Raw genomic sequence first — 19,834 nt, 5'->3', positions numbered from 1 at the left:
CACTTGAAGTTACATTCAGGTGTGTAAACAGAAAGGCCTGAGTACAGAAGGATGTGTTCACCCAAGGGGGTGTAGCTATGTCCTGTCATAGGTATTTGGTATGGTTGAGGCATTGTGGGGGGCATGGTATGTCACCCTTGCAGTCCAGGTCCACTAGATATGCCTGGGTCATGTATTTTGTACCAGTCTCACCTCTTGGCCATAATAGTGTTATCCAGCAGTGGCGTCGCTATGGGGATGCGGGGGATATGGGCCAAACCGGGTGTCACCCTCAAAGGGGGTGACACTAAAACACCAGCTCCTCCTCAGTGACAGGAGCCGGGTGCTGCAGTGTGACATTCTCCGGCAGCACTCGGCTCCTGTCGCAGAGGAACTAGACTCCGGGGGCAGCCCAGTATCACTAGGTAGGCTGGGCATGCCCCCATAGGGATTCCCAGTGAGACCACACCCCCTTTATGTTAAACCATACCCCCTTTTTGGACGTGCGAGGGGAATATGGAGTGATGCCTCTGTTATCCTGTAAATTCACTTAGATTTAGAAATATTCTCTTGTGTAGCTCAGATGTCTTGATCAGTTGCAAAATAAATTTAATTCCGTTCAGCAGTGTTAAAATCTGAAGTTAAACAGATTTTGTCTTGCTATATATTTTACTTTTCTGTTATCTCTGTACACATTTCAGTTCTAAACTATAATAAAAATTTTAAAAAAATCATAGTAAAGTATATTTAAAGATCTGAAGACTGTCCTGTTTTAGGCAGTTTGTAATCCTGGGTTTAAAAAAAAGAAATCTTCATTTTAAGTTCATTAAAATTCATCACATCTTACCAGAAATCTATATAAAATAGTAAATAAATAATTCAAAACGTAAGGACGGAATGCAAGTTTGTTCGATCACAGTGAATTAATTATGTACATAATAAAAGTAACAAAGCAATGAGCTCTGTGTAGTACAGGGAATGTCAATATGGGAATGTCAAGAGTGGATAGCAATATTCTGACTTTCACCTCTTTGTGATAGCTTACTATACTTTTGTAGTAATTGCTCATTCATTAGTCATCATAATGAAATGTTAATAAATGCATAATAGACACTTAACATATGTGTTTAGCATAGCAACCCAAATTAAATATCACCACTGTGTGTTGCTGTGTTATTTACTCTAAAATGACTGATATTAATATTGTATTTCTTTTTTTTTCTGTGTTTTTTTTCATACTGTGTTATACTCTTCAGATTAAATATGTACTGGGATATCTGTTTTGTTTCCTGCAACTTTTGCTATGGTCTTCAAAACTGTCAAGGTTAATTTAAGCATTTAAAGATTAATAGACAAAAATCTGTCAATTTAACTTTATTTCAGCAAGCTCCTGCATTTGTCTGTTAATGCAATACATATTGATGCTGTTTTCAGAGGCAGAGCAATTCGTATGAAATGACCAAACTAAAAATGTATGTGCAGCTTATTTTAGTGTTTTCGGTAACATAGTTTGTCATGCTGATGTTCTTAATACATTGCTACAATGTGCCATCAGTATACACAACATTAATGGTAAATGGGAATCTCACAATGGACAGTACATTCCATAGACTGTACAGCATAAAATATATTTAATTACTGTGGCAGGAAACCGGGCACACCTGTGCAAAGTGGCCGCTGCGGCAATGAAGGGGTTAACCCTTGTGCTGCGGAACCATTTTTAAATGGACTGATAAGTGCTAGGCGCCATCTCTTGATGCTAGGTTCTAGGCGCCGGGTGTTAAAATTTTTAATTTTAAATATGTCTGATGTGCCAAGGCCTGGACCCACTACGGTGGCAGCAGCAATGGTGAGTACTAGGCAATTGAACCACTGAAGCCAGGACTTAGTCCTAGAGTTGCCGGGCAATAAGTGGTCACATGCTGAGAGTTCGGGAGCACCAGCTCCCAATACCCCAGTACGACAATGCAGGAGTTTTAACCCCTAGTGACATGCACCGGGGGACTAGGTGTAAGGAGCCGCTGAGTGCTCCATGCTGGGGACCAGAAGCCTAGCTTCTGGCACCCTGGCACTTCAGTGTGGCACTGCAGGGCAGAGTGGCAGGGAGAGTCAGCTCCATGTATCCCTGGAGCTGAGAGGGATCAGTATGGAGCACTCACAACCAAACTGAGTGTTGTGGCTGCGACACTCTAGAGGTTTAACCCCTGGTGTGCTGCACCAGGGGGAAATCTGCATGGAGCTGCCTACTGTGGGGACCGGGAAAGCCGGCTCCCAGTTAGAGAGCCAACAATGTTAACCACCAGTGTGCTGCACCGGGAGAGATCCCCAGCAGTCCTAGACTGCAGAGCCAAGGAAGCCCAGTGCTGAGCCCCGGGCACTGAGGGCCTGATTCAGAGCCAGATGCAATTAGCGCTCGCTCGTCCAGAAAATAGGGGTGGCTATTCAAATGAACCGTTCGCTCTTTGCGGTCTGTTCACGCCTCTAGGTCTGAACGAGCGAACAAAACTTGCGGTTGTTTTTTGATAAATATGCCCCCTGGCCGCTCGCATCCTATGTCATGTCCACTATTTATTAGATTAATCGAGTACATCGACAAGCGTATGAACTGCTCTCTATTCTTGTGGTTGGTTTTTGCTACCACAATCTTGTGAGCAGTTCTGGCTATAAAATAACCCAGTGACGTGGTCAATGACGCTGCTGTTTTAATTATGCACACCCATAAAATGCCCGTTTTGACCTTTAAGCACGCCTGCGTTCGGATCTCCACTCCCCGTTTTCAAGCACCTTCCCCTTTTACCACCCACATACGCCTCATTATGTCACTCAAATTTTCAGTCATTCGCTATTTTGCGAGCACATAAATTTCGACCGCACTGACTGGTTCGCGCATGCGTATAACGATCCGTACACATACGCAGTTGGGCAAACATCGCTCAGAGCGAATGAGTGGCCGCTTACGAGCGGCTCTGAATCAGGCCCTGTGTGTGCTAGGATCTGGGAGGGTAGCTCCTAGTTCTACTAGCACTGAAAAGGTTTAAAGTCCCAGCGCTGGGACTGATGTTATATGTTATAAATACAATAATGTAAATGTTTTAAGCAAGTGTGGGCAGATATGTATAAGTGTAGCACTGAGCCAGAAAAAGCAGGTCCTGAGCTGCAGTGCTGCAATATGTAACAGCCTAGTGCTGGGCATTAGGCACAGAATGTATATAATGTTAAAAGGTTTAAATCTATTTTAAAGTAAATTGCAGAGCGCTCTGTGGGCTGCTGGTTCCTCCAGCCCCCTCCAGAGAAACAAATAGCCCTCAAATGCAGCCTCATGCCTGAAAGTGATTTGAGGAGGTGCATGGGGAGCTGGCCAATGCAGCCAGCTAATTATTTTCAGAGAGCTCCATAGAGCTCCAGAGAGCTTCCCATTGGTGTCTAGGAGACTGCTGGCTGGGGATCTGCCTGGTCCTGGAGCCCAGATTCAGGAAGGAGAGATAGCTAAGTCCCCCAGCAGATTTCTGGAAGTACATGGTGGGCTCAGGCACAGAGGAGTAACCATTCCCCACTGTCCATTACAGACAATGTTAAAGGTGAGCATACCTTAGGCGTGCAAGAAAATTGCACTTAGTTTGATTGGGTAAATACCACAGGGCAGGACTTATCCCCTGTGGTAACATGTATTGGATTAGGATAAAATAAGGCCTGCAAGCCTGGTTTGTGTGTATCTTTCTGGACGTCAAGAAGGAATGAACTGCTGTAACATCTGTATGTGGTACTCCCTAAGCAATTGCAAAGGTAAATAGTCTTTTTGAAGACTGTATGAGCTATAAATATCTTGCATCTATATCCTGTGACAGAATTGCGCCAAACACTATTCTGTTCTCTGTCTGGATTGAGCCCAGTGTTTCCAAGCTTTACTGATGGTAAACAGGAATCCCTAATACCCCAAGATCCAGTGAAAGCAAAAACTAATCTGTGGCCACTTGGTGGAAGTGAGGTAATCCGGTCACAATTACTAATGAACAATTACCTAATTATAAACAGACAAGGGCCCATACCAAAGTTTGAAGGAGGTGGGGGGAAGGGGTGGATACAGAGCCTGATTCAGACCCGCTCGTGAGTGCTGAGCGCTCGCAAGTGGGTCGAAGGTGGCCAAGTGTGCATGCGCACGATGGAGCTGGCTCCATTGTGCGCATGCGCGAGACCCGGATAGCGACGGGAAAACCGTCACTCCGGGTCTCGTACCAAAGGGGATGTGCTGTCGATGTTGAGTGACAGCATGCCCCTTTTGGTGGGCATGCTGGTGGCGTGGCTGCCCAGCCGGAGGCATTCCCATGGGAACGCCTACCATCTGGGGCAGGCCCCACTGACATCACTAGTGATGTCAGTGGGAGTGCTCTCTGTTTAAGCCAAAAGCACTCCAGGGCTTGCGGCAATGAGACCCTACCACAAGGGTCTCGTCACAAGCCTGATGGATGAGATGGTCTTGACCATCACGACCATCTTCCTGGCCACTCGCTATAGCTGGGGGTGGTCACCCACAGCTATACGAATGGCCAGGAGGCCGCTCTAAAAATCAAGAAGGATGGTCCTGATTCAGAGTGAGCGCTCTGCAAGAGCATCCGGCTCTGAATCAGGGCCACAGTTTGTCTACCTGCTGCTGCCCTCTGCTCTATTGAGAATATGATGCATCTACACAAGCACCAAGGATTTATAACATAACAACAACGAAGGTTGCATACCTTCCCCTTAGAGGTGGTTTAAGAGAGTAGGGAGCACATATGCAGCCTCCATCTGGGCCCCCTTCTCTCCAACAACACAGGCGACTACTACACTGGTGCCCGCACTATGTTACCAGAGACTTCTCTATTGCACATGTGTAAATCTCCATAAAAATAGCCCACACACCATTTTCCTGGTGATTTCTGTCCACGGCACTGGCCAATGCTGGACTATGGAGAGGTAAGTAGAATATAATATGCAGGGTATGTGGAGTGGCCCCCCTGGACCTATGGGACCTTGTCCACCTCATACTCTGCACCCACTATAGATATGCCAATGCCTCTCTCATCCACTTTGGCATTACTTGCACTGACATGACCCAGCCATAGCAGGACGTGGCCATAGAAAGGAAATCCCTGAAAAGAGGCTACCGTAGACCTACAGCTCTCACACAGCACAACTTTAAGGTATTCAGCACGCTCTCTCATTTATTATGGGCCAGTGGCTACTCCTGCAATGTGCATATCACAACTGGGACAGTGGCTGATGTCACTTTGAACAGCAGAAACATGCACACTGTCTATCATTCCTATCCAGGCTGGGTGTTTCACTCTCTCATTGGCCAATTCAATGCTTATGCACATGGACCAAAAGTAGAAGTGAGACACAGCTACAGCATTGGATTACTCTTTCCTATTCTAAACACCACTCATGATCTATTATTGTTTGGTACTGTTATGATTTTTTATGATCATTCATGATAAGAAATTAATTATTTTACCTTGTGATTGAAGTGAAATATGCTCTGTAAAGCGGAATATATGTGCGCTATATAAATAACTGATAATAAATAAATAATGGTAAGTTATAAGAACAAAGTGAATTACTGCAGATACTGTATATGGAAGCCTCATTCTCTGTGTTTTTGGATTTATATATGTGAATACAAGCATCAGCTACAGTTACTGCATTATTATTATTAGTATTAGTATTATTATTATCCTTTATTTATATGGCGCCATAAGTGTTCCACAGCACCTTACATAGTACATAGAACTAATAAGTGAACAAGAAACAAGTAACTTACAGTACATTACAGTGCAGGACAAGGATATGATTTATATACATTGCAGCAATAGCGATTAAAGCACTCACAATAAGCAGCCGGGAGTTGGCACTCACGTGTTAGATGCCCTTATGGGGAGTAAAGAGTTGAAGAAAATGTAAAGAGAAGCACATGAGGGAAGAGGTCCATGCTCGTGAGAGCTTACATTCTAAACGGGAGGGGATTGTACAATTGCTTGTTATGTTATCTGATTTCCCAGTGGATATACAGTAGGTATAATCAATTGTCTTATACCTATTTCATAAGATAATCCACTTTATAAGATTATTCTAAATTGTTATAAACTGCTTTAGATATATTTGATACTTATGATTTTTGGACTTGGCCATGTCCAAGAGACAATGTTAGACAACCTATATATTCGAAGACTATTGGGTTTATTATATTGCACATTAGTTTGGTTTTCTAACTTATGTCAAATGTTAAAAATATTTTGCTGACATGAGCTCATATGAGCTCTTCAATTACTTATTATATGTATATGCTCTTGTTTGTCATCTTTGACATTCAGACAAGGAAAATATAAGCAGCGCTATAGTGGTGTAAAGTAATCACAGATACATATAAGTAAAGTACCTTATTTATTAAAAAATATATAAAATATTCTACTTAATCAACCTATAATTATAAGCATCCTGTACAAAAACGTATTTGTACACATACAGTATACATAGGAATTACTTCAACCAGTGTGTATAACAATCTGTGTTCAAGTATATAAAAAATCTATTCATAGTTAGCTCAATGATTGTTAAGTTCAGTCCAGAGCAATGTAAGAAAAAAGCCAGAAAGCAGTCTTTGCTAATAAATATGTAAACAAAATGATTGATAGAGCCGGCTTGCAACCTGCCGTGTGCTCCAATACAGTCACTCAGTTGATTAATAGAATATTTTATATATTTTTTAATAAATAAGGTATTTTATTTATATCTATCTGTGACTAATTTACACCACTGTAGCGTTGCTTATATTTTCCTTGTCATTTTAATATTGGGTTGGCTACCCATTTGCAGCTGCTTTCGGAGATATCACTACCTCCCAGCGCCTAATTTAATACTGTGTTGTACTTACATCTTTGACATTCCGAATATCTACAATTATGTAGAACCACAAATGTCAACATGTTCTAAATGTTGAGAGCCAAAATGTCAACTGGTACATAATGTCGATTCCCAATTTTAATCCTAACCCTAGCCCAAACCATAACCTCAATCCCTATCCCAACACCAACCCCAGCCCTAAAATTTCCATTGTACTGTAGCTATGTTGACTGTGTTCACAATTTATGTCAAGATTTCCTATGTCGACATTGTCCAGATGTTGTCATGTTTGGTGTCTACATTTTAACTATGTCGACTGTATGACATTTGAGATTAAGGTATCGACTTTTTGACAGTCGACATTTTGATTGTTGACAACATTACTACATCCCATTTATAGGGTGTAAAGTCATTATACAGTTTTTAATCTGTTTGATTTAAAGTCATTATTAATGTTGGAGCTGTTACAACGTGAAACTGGGAGTGGAGGTGGGAGGGAAAGAGAGAGAAAGAGGGAGATAGGGGAAGAGACAGAGAGAATAGGTGTTTGGTAGAAGAGAGGAGGCAGAGAGTGAGAGTCCTGGGGGGGAGAGAGATGGAAAGACATAGGAAAAATAATTCTGGCAACTAAAGTTAACTATGCAGTTCCAATTGTTTTATGCACTTTTTGTGTTCACAACCGTGCAAATGATGAGTCCAAATTACTAGTATAGTCTATAAGTAAATATCCGGAACATTCTAAAATAGTTATTTAAAATTAGGAACCTTCATGTTAGAAAAGCATTGCATGTACTGTATCTATCCTTGCTATTAAGCTTATTCTCATATTTTCTAATCCTTAAATTCAGCAACTCCTGTGTGCTGTCTGATTTATATTTATTATTGAGGTGATACTGGCACCAGGTCACTGACATATCTGTAATGGATGTAGGTTACACGAGTGCCTGGGTTGAGGGATGCACATCCTGCTCCCAGAGAAGTAAGCATGCAGCAAGTCCCCCTCCCCTACCTTTTGTCACTGATACGATCTTTCGTGAGACAGAGATGAGCAGAAGCAGGTGGTAGTAAACACTGGCAATGTGGCAGGGATTTTATATCTTCTGCGTATGCACCATCTTCCAAAAATGTCATGCAGAAGATGGCACTGATGACAAAAGATAAGGGAGTGGGCCTGCAACATAGATGGGGAGGGCGGATGCTGCACATGTGCCCCAGGCATTAATTCGCCTTTGCATTGGAGATAGCTTGCTTAAGGGTGAGTGCCCTTTTATAAAATTAGCAAAAAATTATTACATACTGTACAATTGGCAAATTACTGTGTAAACTGCTGGGCTGCGTACAGAGATCTGGAGGCAGGAGTCAGGCCTCATCTGGGCAGTGGAGAAATCAGTGAGCTGAAGTGGCTGGGACCTGGCTAAATGGTGTAGTCTGTGGTATGTGGGACATAGATAAGATCAGCAGTGAGTCATAGAAAGCACTGGAGTGAATGGCAGAATAATACAATATAAGCCAGGAGGTGTGGAGGGAGGCTGCATGCTGCAGGAACTGGCTGGGAAGTCATGTTGAGAATCTACAGTGCAACAGTGAATAGATCAAACAAGCCAGGAATGATCTGTGTTGTTTGAGAGACTAAATTGTCTGTGGCAAGGATTCTCTATGTCAGGTAAAGATTGTGGCACTGAGGATAGTAGTTCAGATAGAGAAATATTGTATAGCCTTCTCAGAAGAAAAGCACAAGCATAAAACAAAACAATATACTGTATGTCCTCTGGTCATTTTAGTGATTAGATAAACTGTATAGAATTGCTATAATAAGTATTTATCCCCTTTGATATATCACATTTCTTTTCTATATGACATATAAATGGATTTATTTGAGAACTCTTAACAGAAAATACCATTTAATGGAAAATAAGGATTAAAATCAGCTTTACAGCTTTACCTGCATTCTGTAATGCTTGGTAGAAGTAATTTGTTCAATGACAATTTTCAATAATTTCACAGATCTTTGATGGGGTTAAGATCTGGCATTTGGACACCTCCATGTCACTGATTTATTTATATTATTTCTGTTATTGTACTGCTGAAATATAAATGTTCTACTAAGTCATAAATATCTTTCACTGAATATAGAATGTTTACCTCCAAGATTTCTTAATAACTTGCTCCCTCCGTTTTGCCAAGTTTTACAGTCACTGTGGCAGACAATCTTCTCCATAGCTTTGCACTCCCAGAACACTGTTTAATTGTATGAAGTGTTTGCCTAATGATGTGCGGTTTTAGACTTGCCTCAAAATAGTGCTTTGCATTGAAACTTGACTCTTCCTTTAAGTTACATGTGAATTTACTTCAACTATAGTCTTCCATTTGTTACCCTTAAAGCACAGGTTTTTAGAGTGTCATGGTCAGTATTGCCCAATAAGCAGCCTGACCCATCACTTCCACCATGGATGACAGTAACTTAGTCATAGATTCTAATTCCCTCTTGGTGATCTTCCCAACATATAGGGCCAAATGTAATAGGGTGAGCATTTAGAAAATGTGAGCTTAGCAGTAAACTCTCACATTTTACAAAAACTCGGCCAATGTAATAGAGTCTGAGAACATGCAAACTCGCTTGTTTTTAGACTCAAAAAACTCTCACGATTTAAACTCTCATCCAGATGTTTTTCCATTTTGAAGATAAAACTTGACCAATGTAAAAGTGTTAGAGATTACTGTTAAACACTCACATTTTCTAAACTCTCACTCTATTACATTTGGCCCCTATACTTTGTCTTTCTCAATGAAAGCATATTTTTATAGACTAGCCTGTATGATGGAATGAACAGGAGGCTATTAAAAAAGTACTTGAAACAAATGTGTGTGTGTGTGGGTGTATATATGTATATAGGAAGAGAGAGGGCATTCACCAGACTTCAGTAATAGTTAAATTATCTACACCTACACACTACACCTAATACACTACAACATAATATATAGCTAACCTAATAAATCACATCCAATATATTGAAAACTAGCTGGGATACCCAGTGTTGCCTGGAATGAAGACTAAACCCCTGAAGTACACCTGCAACCTTCATTTGTTTACATTGTTCTCGCCTACAGAATAACCTGAATAACTATGCAAATTAGGAGTAAATGATAGTGCAGGCAAGTGTTTTTTCATGTTGCTTGAAATGGGGTAAATCAGGACCAGACTGACTATCAGAATAGAAATCAGGATAGCTTCCAAAATCTCTTAAGTTTCAGAAATCACTGCAGAACAGAGGGGGAGATTCAGCTGCAAATGGATATACTATTGCAGCTGTTAACATGTTAGCAGCTGCAATAGCAGTAATATGTTAATACAGCAGGAAGAATTCACACCTCCTGCATGCACTACTAATCTGAGCTGCGGCCATGGACCTAGCATCAGGTCATCTGCATTCCCTTTGGCTAGCTGAGTGACTGTGCAGTCGCGCAAGCCACCACCAGAGATGAGTAATAAGGCCAGAAAATCACCACAGATGAGTAAAAAGGCCAGAAAATCTCTGTCAGACAATAGAGATCCTCGCCTCTCGACTCCCCCCCAACAGCAGTGACACGCCTCCATTTTGGAAGTGCAGGCAGTCTCCACCCCCTCCCCACTCAGAATCAGCAGCAGACTGTCATTGACAGTCTGTTGCCAGATTGTGTGCAGGATTCCACAAGTGTAGTATGGGTCAGATGCATGTGCAGATTTCCGATAACCGGGAATCTGCTTGATATCAGTCACTGTATCTGCAGTTGATTCACTGCCTCATGTCACTCTGCAGACCAACAATGAAGACCATGTCTAGCAGGGCTGCCATTAGGGGGAAAATGCTGGGACTGTAGTTCCATTCCCAGACAGAAGGGGGCCTGCATGCAGTGACACTGTATGGCTGTGATCAATCTCCCCTGCTGTTTGTAATCTCTGTATGGTAAGCTTTGGCAGCATCAAAGATTGTGGATTGATTATGCTCTCTGTCACAGTCTGAATGTATTGAGTGCTGATATGCTTTTGAGCCTGCCAGGCACTCTGCTAAGACCCCTGGAGTGGCTGCTGTAAGATGAGACAGTGTAACGAGCTGCCGCCGCTCGTCTCTTCCTCTGGACCAAGTCATTGCTAGATGACTAAGATGTCACAAAACTTCTTGCTAGTGGCTCCCCGCTGGTTGCTAGGCAACCAGGATTCCTGGCAGCTGTGGGGGGTTGTGGGCTATCAGGGGCTGGTCAAGGGAGACATGCAGTGCTCCAGCTGTACAGAGTTTGTTATCAAGGGGGCTTTCTGGGCTCACCTCTGGATTGGCTCCTCTCCCCTGTATCTTACAGTCAGCCCTTCCAGACACTGCCGGTCTAAGCTTATGTCTGTAGCATGAACCTCTGGTCCATGTTCCTGGTGCTGCTGTTTTTCTGTCTGCCAGTGGTCCTGTTGGTTCCAGTTACTGAATAGCTGGCCTGGCTACAACTCCAGCTTGTGTATTGAATAGCTGATCCTGCTACAACTCCAACTTATGTCCTGAATAGCTGGCCCTGCTACAACTCCAGCTTGTGTCCTGAATAGCTGGCCCTGCTACAACTCCAGCCTGTGTCCTGAAAAACTGGCCTTGCTACAATTCCAGCTTGTGTCCTGAAAAGCTGGCCCTGCTACTCCAGCCTGTCCTGAACAGCTGGCCCTGTTACAACTCCAGCCTGTGTTCTGAATAGCTGGCCCTGCTTTGACTCCAGCCTGTGTACTGAATAGCTGGTTCCCCAATTTGTATCCAGTACAGCTAGTATAGCTGCAGTCAGTCTTCTACACATCGAGAACAGCCGATGACCTGGCCAAAGGGTCTCGCGAGTATTCATCCGGGTGTATCATAACAGACAGTGAGTGAAATGCTAATAATGCAAACTGATTAATGTAAAAGTTTAATATGCAAACACAGAGGGCTTGCTAACTCTGTATTTCATATATGCGGCTGTTGGAAATGTGATATAATACGGCACTTTGGAAGAGATCAGAGTGTGACAGTGTGTATGAAGCCAGCTCCTCAGCCCCAGAACCTGTGTAATTTAGGAGTGTCTCGTTTTGGGATTGCGCAACAGTGTGTGGCCCTGACGAGGTTCAACCTAGGCAAAAACCTATTCCTGGTCAAACTACACCACCATGCCTAATTTGGTGGAGCTAGGTACAAATCTTTGGCTGTGCATAAAGAACAAACAGATAGACAGACACACACATTTTTCCACTTATTTTATAGATATGAAAGGGGGCTAATTTCATCTTCCAGATATCCCCTATATGGTATTAACACCTACAACAAGCTACATAATAGAAAATTGAGCCAAATTATACATAAATATAAATTAGAAAAATACCCAATAATTATGAAACGTTATATCAAAAAAATATATTCAAATCGAGATACTTGCTCCGGTGCCCTTCTTAGGAGGTATGCTGTAAGAAGGAGGCACTTGGAGACTGTCAAATGGAGGAAAAACATGGTATTTACTGTATTTCAACATTTCTGGGAACAAATACTCTTTGCCAGGACACTTAAAAATTACATTGCAAAGTGCTCGCCTTTTATCCCTAAACAAAGAATTTCCCCATACTTGTTGCGCTTGAATGCCATACCAGCTTCCGGTGCATGGGACCCAGTGCAAGAAAGTTCCAGTGCACAAAGGGTGACGACACCTGGAAGGCATCTGGTGCAATCAACATAAACAAAAACTGACGCTATGTTGTCATGGTGACGCTCTCTGTATAGAAATATGGACCGCTTAAAAATCGGACACCATTTAGAAATGAATAAACAACATTATATAATAATATACAGTATATAAATAACATTAAATAGATACTGGGATCTGGACTGCATAAGAACAACATGTTCATACAGATTCATATATATATATATATATATATATATTTATATATGCATAATAGCAATATTAAAAATGTACCTAAATATGGTCAAACTGTAGTAAAGTTCTAAGCATCCTGCATAAACATATCTTATATATAAAGGTCTGTTTTTTTGTCTGACTGTCCAGTTATGCATTCGGACACCCCTGCGCCAATTGGGATGAAACCAATGTGAGGTGGTCCAGATGGATCCTGGCCAAGTTTTAGGGTGGTTAGGTTCCTGGTCAGACCTACCGTTAGTGTACGCTGGGCAGAGCTGTTATGAGCCTTCCACTGAATTAATTTGGATGAAAACTTTACAGAGTTGTAACATTGGATCCCTGAAGACATACTATGGGGTTGATGATGGGCAGAACTTTGACCCAGGGACTCTGCACAGAACTTTGACCTGGAGAGCCTGTTCTTGGACTTCCACTGGACTGATTTGAATGAAAACTTCGGGGTCTGGGATGCCTAATGTAGTGGTTGGGGTCACAGTTGGACCTCACAGCAGAGTGCACCAGGCAGAACTTTGACTCAGGGAACCTGTTCTGGGCCTTCCACTGAATGGATTGGGACAACATCTCATAATTTGGATGAAAACTTCACAGAGTGGTAACATTGGATCCCAGAATATATACTAGGGAGTTGAGGTCCCATCCACCCCCCTGTTTTGAGCCTGTTATGGTCCTTCCGCTGGATGGATTTGGACAAAATTTTACAGAAGGGTGGCATTTGGTCTGGGATGCCTAACTTAACAACTTGAAGATTAGGTCCCAGTCAGACCTCCCATTGGTGTACGCTGGGTAGAACTGTGGCCAGGGGGGCCTGTTCTGGGCCCTCCATTGGATGGATTTGGATGAAAATTTCACGAGGTGAAATTAACATGAGGTGGCCCAGTTGGATCCTGGCAAGGTTTTTGGGGGGTTAGGGTCCCGGTCGGACCTCCCGTTGGTGTACGCTGGGCAGAACTTTTACCAGGGGAGCCTGTTCTGGGTCTTCCACTGGATGGATTTGGATGAAAACTTCACAGAGGGGCGGAAATTGGTCTGGGATGCCTACAATTGGTCTGGGATGCCTACAATTGGTCTGGGATTCCTAACTTAATAAAGAAAAGATTAGGATCTGGTCGGACCACCCATTGGTGTATGTGTAGCAGAACTTTGACCTGGGGAGCCTGTTCTTGGCCTTCCACTGGATGGATTTGGATGAAAACTTAGGTGTGACAATTGGTCTGGGATGCCTAATGGAGTGGTTGGGGTCCCAGTCGGACCTCATAGCTGAGTGCACCGGGCAGATCTTTCTTCATGGGTTTGTTTGAAGAGTTGCTAATTATTTATAAAATGTTGGCAGTTGCATCCAACTCATTGGTAACTTAATAACTTGAAGATTTAAACCCAGGCAATGCCGGGTACTTCAGCTACTGTAGTTTACTATAAGTTAAGTCATTTTCAAGAGATCTGACAGTGAGTGTATGGAACCCACCCCATAATGGATTGGGTGCAGAAATAACTTTCTTAGAACAATATATACAGAGAAATTAGGAACATATATAAAGAGATACTGTCTGATCAAATGCAGGAAATGGGTTATGCTTGTAGAATATAAACCTGAAACGTCTGTTCTTATCACATAGTATTTTATGTTGCAACTCCTAATGTAGCTAGGTAGATTTTTTTTTATTATTAATTGATGATCGACAACTGTTTCAATTATGGGCCAAAATTGTTTAAACTTTTTCTTAATGTGAATACTTTTTGTTCTATATTGGCTAAGCATGGAAATAAATCTTGCCTTACTTGTTTGTTGACAGGTTTTAGAATACTCTCTCTGTCTAATGTAAGTTCCTTTCTTTTAGCCTCTAAAAGTTATTTGCAAGGGTAGCCTCTGGCTATTAATTTATCCATCATTGTATTGAGTTTCTGTTATGTTTCTATCAGATCACTAGTAATTCTCCTAATATGTTTCAATTGCGAATAAGGGAGTCCTCTCACTGTGGGTTTGGGATGGAAACTATCATGATGTAACAATGTGTTACATTCTGTAGCCCATTGCCCTGAATAATATGCACATCTAAGAAATGTATATCAGTCTCATGCAAGGTAAAGGTAAGTTTTACAGGAATGTGTTATGTATTGTGTGTTTCTAATAGTACAGTACATGAAAGGAATCAGCCTTTCCTGTCCAAATAATCAATACATCATTAATGTATCTAAAGTGTTTGAAAGCAAAATGTTTTTCTGATGGATTGTTAAAAAAACAGATCAAATTCAATACCATATATGTAAGCATTGGTGTACGATGGGGCCACACAGGACTCCATCGCACAACCAGAGTTTTGGATATAAAACTTACTGTCAAATAGATAGTAGTTATGTGTTAGCTAATGCATGACTCTTTTAATACTAAAAGAGTCATGAATATATTCACGTCTGGCCCTGTGTACAGTGAGTCATAAATAAATTCTCTGTTTGGGGATTTAAAGTGAGCACTTTGCAATGTAATTTTTGTGCGTTCTGATGAAGGGGATTCGTTCCCCAAAACATTGAAATAAATAATATGTTTTTCATCCATTTGACAGTGCCACTTTTTTCAAACTACACTTATCCATATGAAAGTTGTCAGGGTGGTCAAACAAGATAAATGCATAAAAACATATATGCTAATTTACTAAAAAGTCTGTCCCATGTCCAACATGCGTGCACCCCAATTGCTCCCTCTCCTAGGGAAACTGAATAGACATTAGCCTAGCAGGATAGAAAGAGGAATGTGCTGCCAGGAACACAATAGGTTTGGGGGTGGGACAGAGCAAAGGGGTGGAGTGGTGGTGGTGTGGGGCAGAATGGGATACAAAACAGAACAGATGGAAGAAACAGAGGTAAGTATGGGGGCGGGACAGAGCAAGGGGGGTGGATCAGTTTTGGGGTGAGATAGAGCAGCTGGAAGAAACAGAGGCCTTTTACACACATATATATATATATATATATATATATATATATATATATATATAAAAAATATCATACAAACTCGGCACTCACATGCTTTTCAAACTGCAACTCCTTTGAACATGGGGAATGTTGGAACCAACATTCCCTATGTTCAAAGGAGTTGCAGTTTGAAAAGCATGTGAGTGCCGAGTTTGTATGATATTTTTTATGTAGATGGTGTGGTCACATACCAAGGGCACCCCAGATGGTCGAGCGCCGTGGATTGAGCCTGTCGTATATATATATATATATATATATATATATTTACACCAAACATAACAGTCTCTTAGTTGTAACAGAAGTTGAGACCACTATGATGTCAGATAACTTTAAATAAAGCTTATTGAAAAAAACTTTTGCTGCTGAGCTTTCCCTCTCTGTTTGGTCGGTAGGAGGGGTGCAAATGTAATATGCTTCTAGGTACTGTAAGTAAAGGTCTCGAAAAACTTCATGTGTTTCCAATTGATGTTTGTTGGTAGCCAAGAAGGCTTTATATCTATTTACATGGGCTCGAATATTGGAGCAGGTATACTATTTCCTGCTGCATAGATCTTCATTCCCAAATTGTTGGGACGTCTTTCCACTGCAGGAGTTATACTTTATTTAGGGGGGCATAGCACTATGCATATGTACTGAGATTGGCAGTCTCATAAATTGTTCCCCTTACTTGCAGATCAAGTTGTATGCATAGCATCCATATGAATATTATGACATTGGTGATCGCATATGATACATATTTTCCTTAATGAGTAGCATACTAATTGCTGCCTTGTAACCTCACTCTCCCTCCTGTGTACCTTACTAAATGAATGGACCACTTAGTATGGATGTATATTAGGAAACTGAAACATTGAGATAAAAGGGTTCATTTTTTCAAGATATATATCTGCTCCTGTAACTCCCCTTGGAGCTTATTTTATGTTATATGTTTTTTGTGTATTGTATGTGAATCCCATTCTATTAACTCATTGTACATTCTAACAGCGGATTATTCTGCTACAGAAGTACATGAGGAAACTGTAACACTGAGACTGAAAGGTTCCCTTCAAGATACTTGTGCTTCAGAATTACCCTGGAGCTAATTTTATATCTTCTTGTGCAAATGTATGTGGACCCTAATTTATCAGCTCATTAATAACAGACTATCCGTGATCCATACATACCAAATAACTTTATTACTGTGATATTTTTATGACATCTTTGACCAACTGAGAGTCTTTATTTTGCGATACTCTATTATTACTCAGAGTGAGCTACATAGGGGATGTCATTTGTACATATGCGTTACATCCAATTATTGCAGAAATCCTACTAGGATTAAAAGGCATTTTGTTACACTTTCTTGTTACAATAATTATATATCAAGAAAACACCTACTTTGTCAGTACGGTTTATTTCGACAATGTTGACACACAAATTATAAGTGTAACAATGAAATTATGCTCATGCATAAACTTTTTTGGTACACGATTTTTATAATAAAAATGGACTTCTCATTGTACTAGTCCTACATACATCATTTGGTTGTGTCTCTGCTCTGACCTAGGTAGGGGTATTCTACCCTTCCTCAAATGACTATTACTACAGCCATACATCACCAAAATGCCCAATCTCGTCTGATCTTGGAAGCTAAAAGGTGATAGGCCTGGTTAGTACTTGGAAGGGAGACCCCCAGGGAATACCAGGTGCCGTAGATTAAAGAGGAATAATTGGGGACCCCAAGGATGTCAGTCAGAGCACCACGAACCATATCTTTATTCGTATATCCAATTTATGATTAAAACATCTTTACCTTTCTTGACAAAAAATATCATACCCATTGGAATGATTACTAATTGTTAAGTATTTCACCAGAGGATCACCTCAGGATCTTATTAGATCTTTATATATTTATATATCTTTATAGTTTCGTCTTTTTTCGGGGGATTTTGGTACCTTATATTTTATCTATTTATATTCAATAAAAGTTATATTTTATTATATTTTTCTAAGTGTGCCCCAACAACTAGCCCTACTTTCCTCTCTTTGTATGGTACGACACTAAATAATGAGTGATTTGAAAATCAAATAAAACAAACATATATTACTTTTTTTTTTTTGCTTTTCAGCTGATACATGATATAATAGCATAGAATGACCAATTACCCACTTCTACCCATAACACTGGTTATGTAAATACTATTTAACATCAGCACTTCATATTATTGCTAAGGTACACACTGTATCTGGAAATGTCAGCACAGTTTATGCACCATTTCCAATCAACAGCTTCTTGACACTTGCAATATTGTACAGAGATCTTCCAGTGACCCAAGAGTATTGTTCTCTTATCTTTTCCGCTTAAGTCTCAGTGCATGCTATCTACTCTCTGCAGTCTAGCGGAAACGCCTGGTAGACAGTTTGCCATTTTAAGCAGAAATTTGGGAACATTTCTAGAAATTAAAGTCACTGAATTAACAAAAGAGAAATAGTCTGCTATTTAGATGCTAAAGCTGTTAGACAGGACTGACCTGCAGTTTGCTTAGGCTGCAGATAGTTACTGGCTATTCTCATTAAAAGGATATTTTTCATGTAAATTAAGTAAGATTTAATAATCAAGTTTCTCTTTAGCTATATTAATCTGTGATACAGTTGATCACTTGTTACATAAATAGAAAATAATTGTTTTTATAATTAAATGAGGATTTAATTATAAAAAGTCTTATTTGTACACTACATGGAAATCTCAGTTGCTGTGTATTACATACTTACATAAGTGCTATTTTAAGGTATTAGCATGACCTAAATTTTGTTAAGCCAGGCATACATACAGGGCCGGATCCAGATCTACAAGCACCCTGTTCGAGAAATGTTGAAGAGCCCCCCCTATAGTTAACTGAACAAAAATTAATATATTTCCTATGTTTTAATAATTAATATATTTCCTATGTTTTAATAAAATAAATTAATTTACAGGAAAAACAAAACTTCTATGCAGGAAAAGAAAACATACATTGTCCTCTAAATTCAAATGTATGTATTCTTTACTGGTCATGGAGCATATTTTAATCTGAAATATAGATGTGACCTGGTTGGATGGATCACATCTATATTTCACCTTAAAATACACACAATCATACACACTCCACCTGCTCACTGTGGTCACACATAGTGCTGTTCAGCCCATACTTACTCCCTGAAATAGTAGCAATCTCCCTGACTCCCTAAAGATTGCACCTTACCCCAATGGCGGAACTAGAAAGTGGTGGGCCCAGGTGCAAGAATATGCTTTGGGCCCCCCTATGCAGTGCCCCCAGTAGTAGTCCCCCCTATGCATTGCCTGCAGTAGTAGTCCCCCCTATGCATTGCACCCAGTAGTAGTTCCCCCTACACAGTGCCCCAGTAGCATCCACCCCCTCTATACAGTGCCCCCAGTAGTGGCCCCCTCATACAGTGCCCCTAGTAGCGGCCACCCCCCCTATACAGTGCCCCCAGTAGCGCCTCCCCATGCAGTGCCAATGTCAGTGCCCCTTACACACAAAAAAACACACTACTTTCCTGAATCCCCGCTCCTGCCGTTGACCGCCACTGTCTGCTCCACCCAGCCCACTCTGCACTATGGGAGAAACGTCATGACAGCTCTTTCATCACCCGCTGTGGGGGGAGCCAGAAGGTGAAGCTCATGAGTTAGCTCCAGCCAGCTCCCTTCGTATACTCAGCAGCCAATGAGAGTCTGTCTGACTCTCATTGGCTGCTATAACAAACACACTGCCGCCGCTGGTGGCGGTGTCTTTGTTACTGTGGTCTGCACTACACTTAAATACTGTGGGGCCCAGGGGACACTGGAGGTGGGTGCAGCGGCTATGGGCCCTTGCACCACAGTGGGCCTCAGTGCAAGCCACCGGCTGCACCCTCGCTAATTCCGCCACTGCCTTACCCCCATTATGTAGTGGTTATAAAAAAAACAGAGATATATACATTTAAATGGGATCATTACTATAATTTCTCTGTATTGGTTATAAGGAACAATGATCCCTATGGCTACATGCATTTTCTGTTACGTATCAGTGTGTTTTCATCAACAAGTAGATCTTACTAACTGAGACTATTCTTACATAGT

The 19,834-nt window shown here is 41.2% G+C and overlaps 1 protein-coding gene and 1 pseudogene across 3 annotated transcripts in view; both read left to right on the top strand.

Annotated features, from left to right (window-relative positions):
• ADGRB3 (adhesion G protein-coupled receptor B3) overlaps positions 1 to 19,834 on the top strand; it is a 926,819-nt gene that overhangs the window by 326,271 nt on the left and 580,714 nt on the right. The gene's annotated exons all lie outside the window — the stretch shown is intronic.
• On the top strand, positions 17,315 to 17,432 carry LOC148477517 (5S ribosomal RNA; annotated as a pseudogene).

Source organism: Taudactylus pleione, unplaced genomic scaffold, assembly GCF_031769625.1.
Source record: "Taudactylus pleione unplaced genomic scaffold, aTauple2 ptg000710l, whole genome shotgun sequence".
In the NCBI taxonomy this organism is placed as follows: domain Eukaryota; kingdom Metazoa; phylum Chordata; class Amphibia; order Anura; family Myobatrachidae; genus Taudactylus; species Taudactylus pleione.
This window is presented reverse-complemented; position numbering and strand designations above follow the sequence as displayed.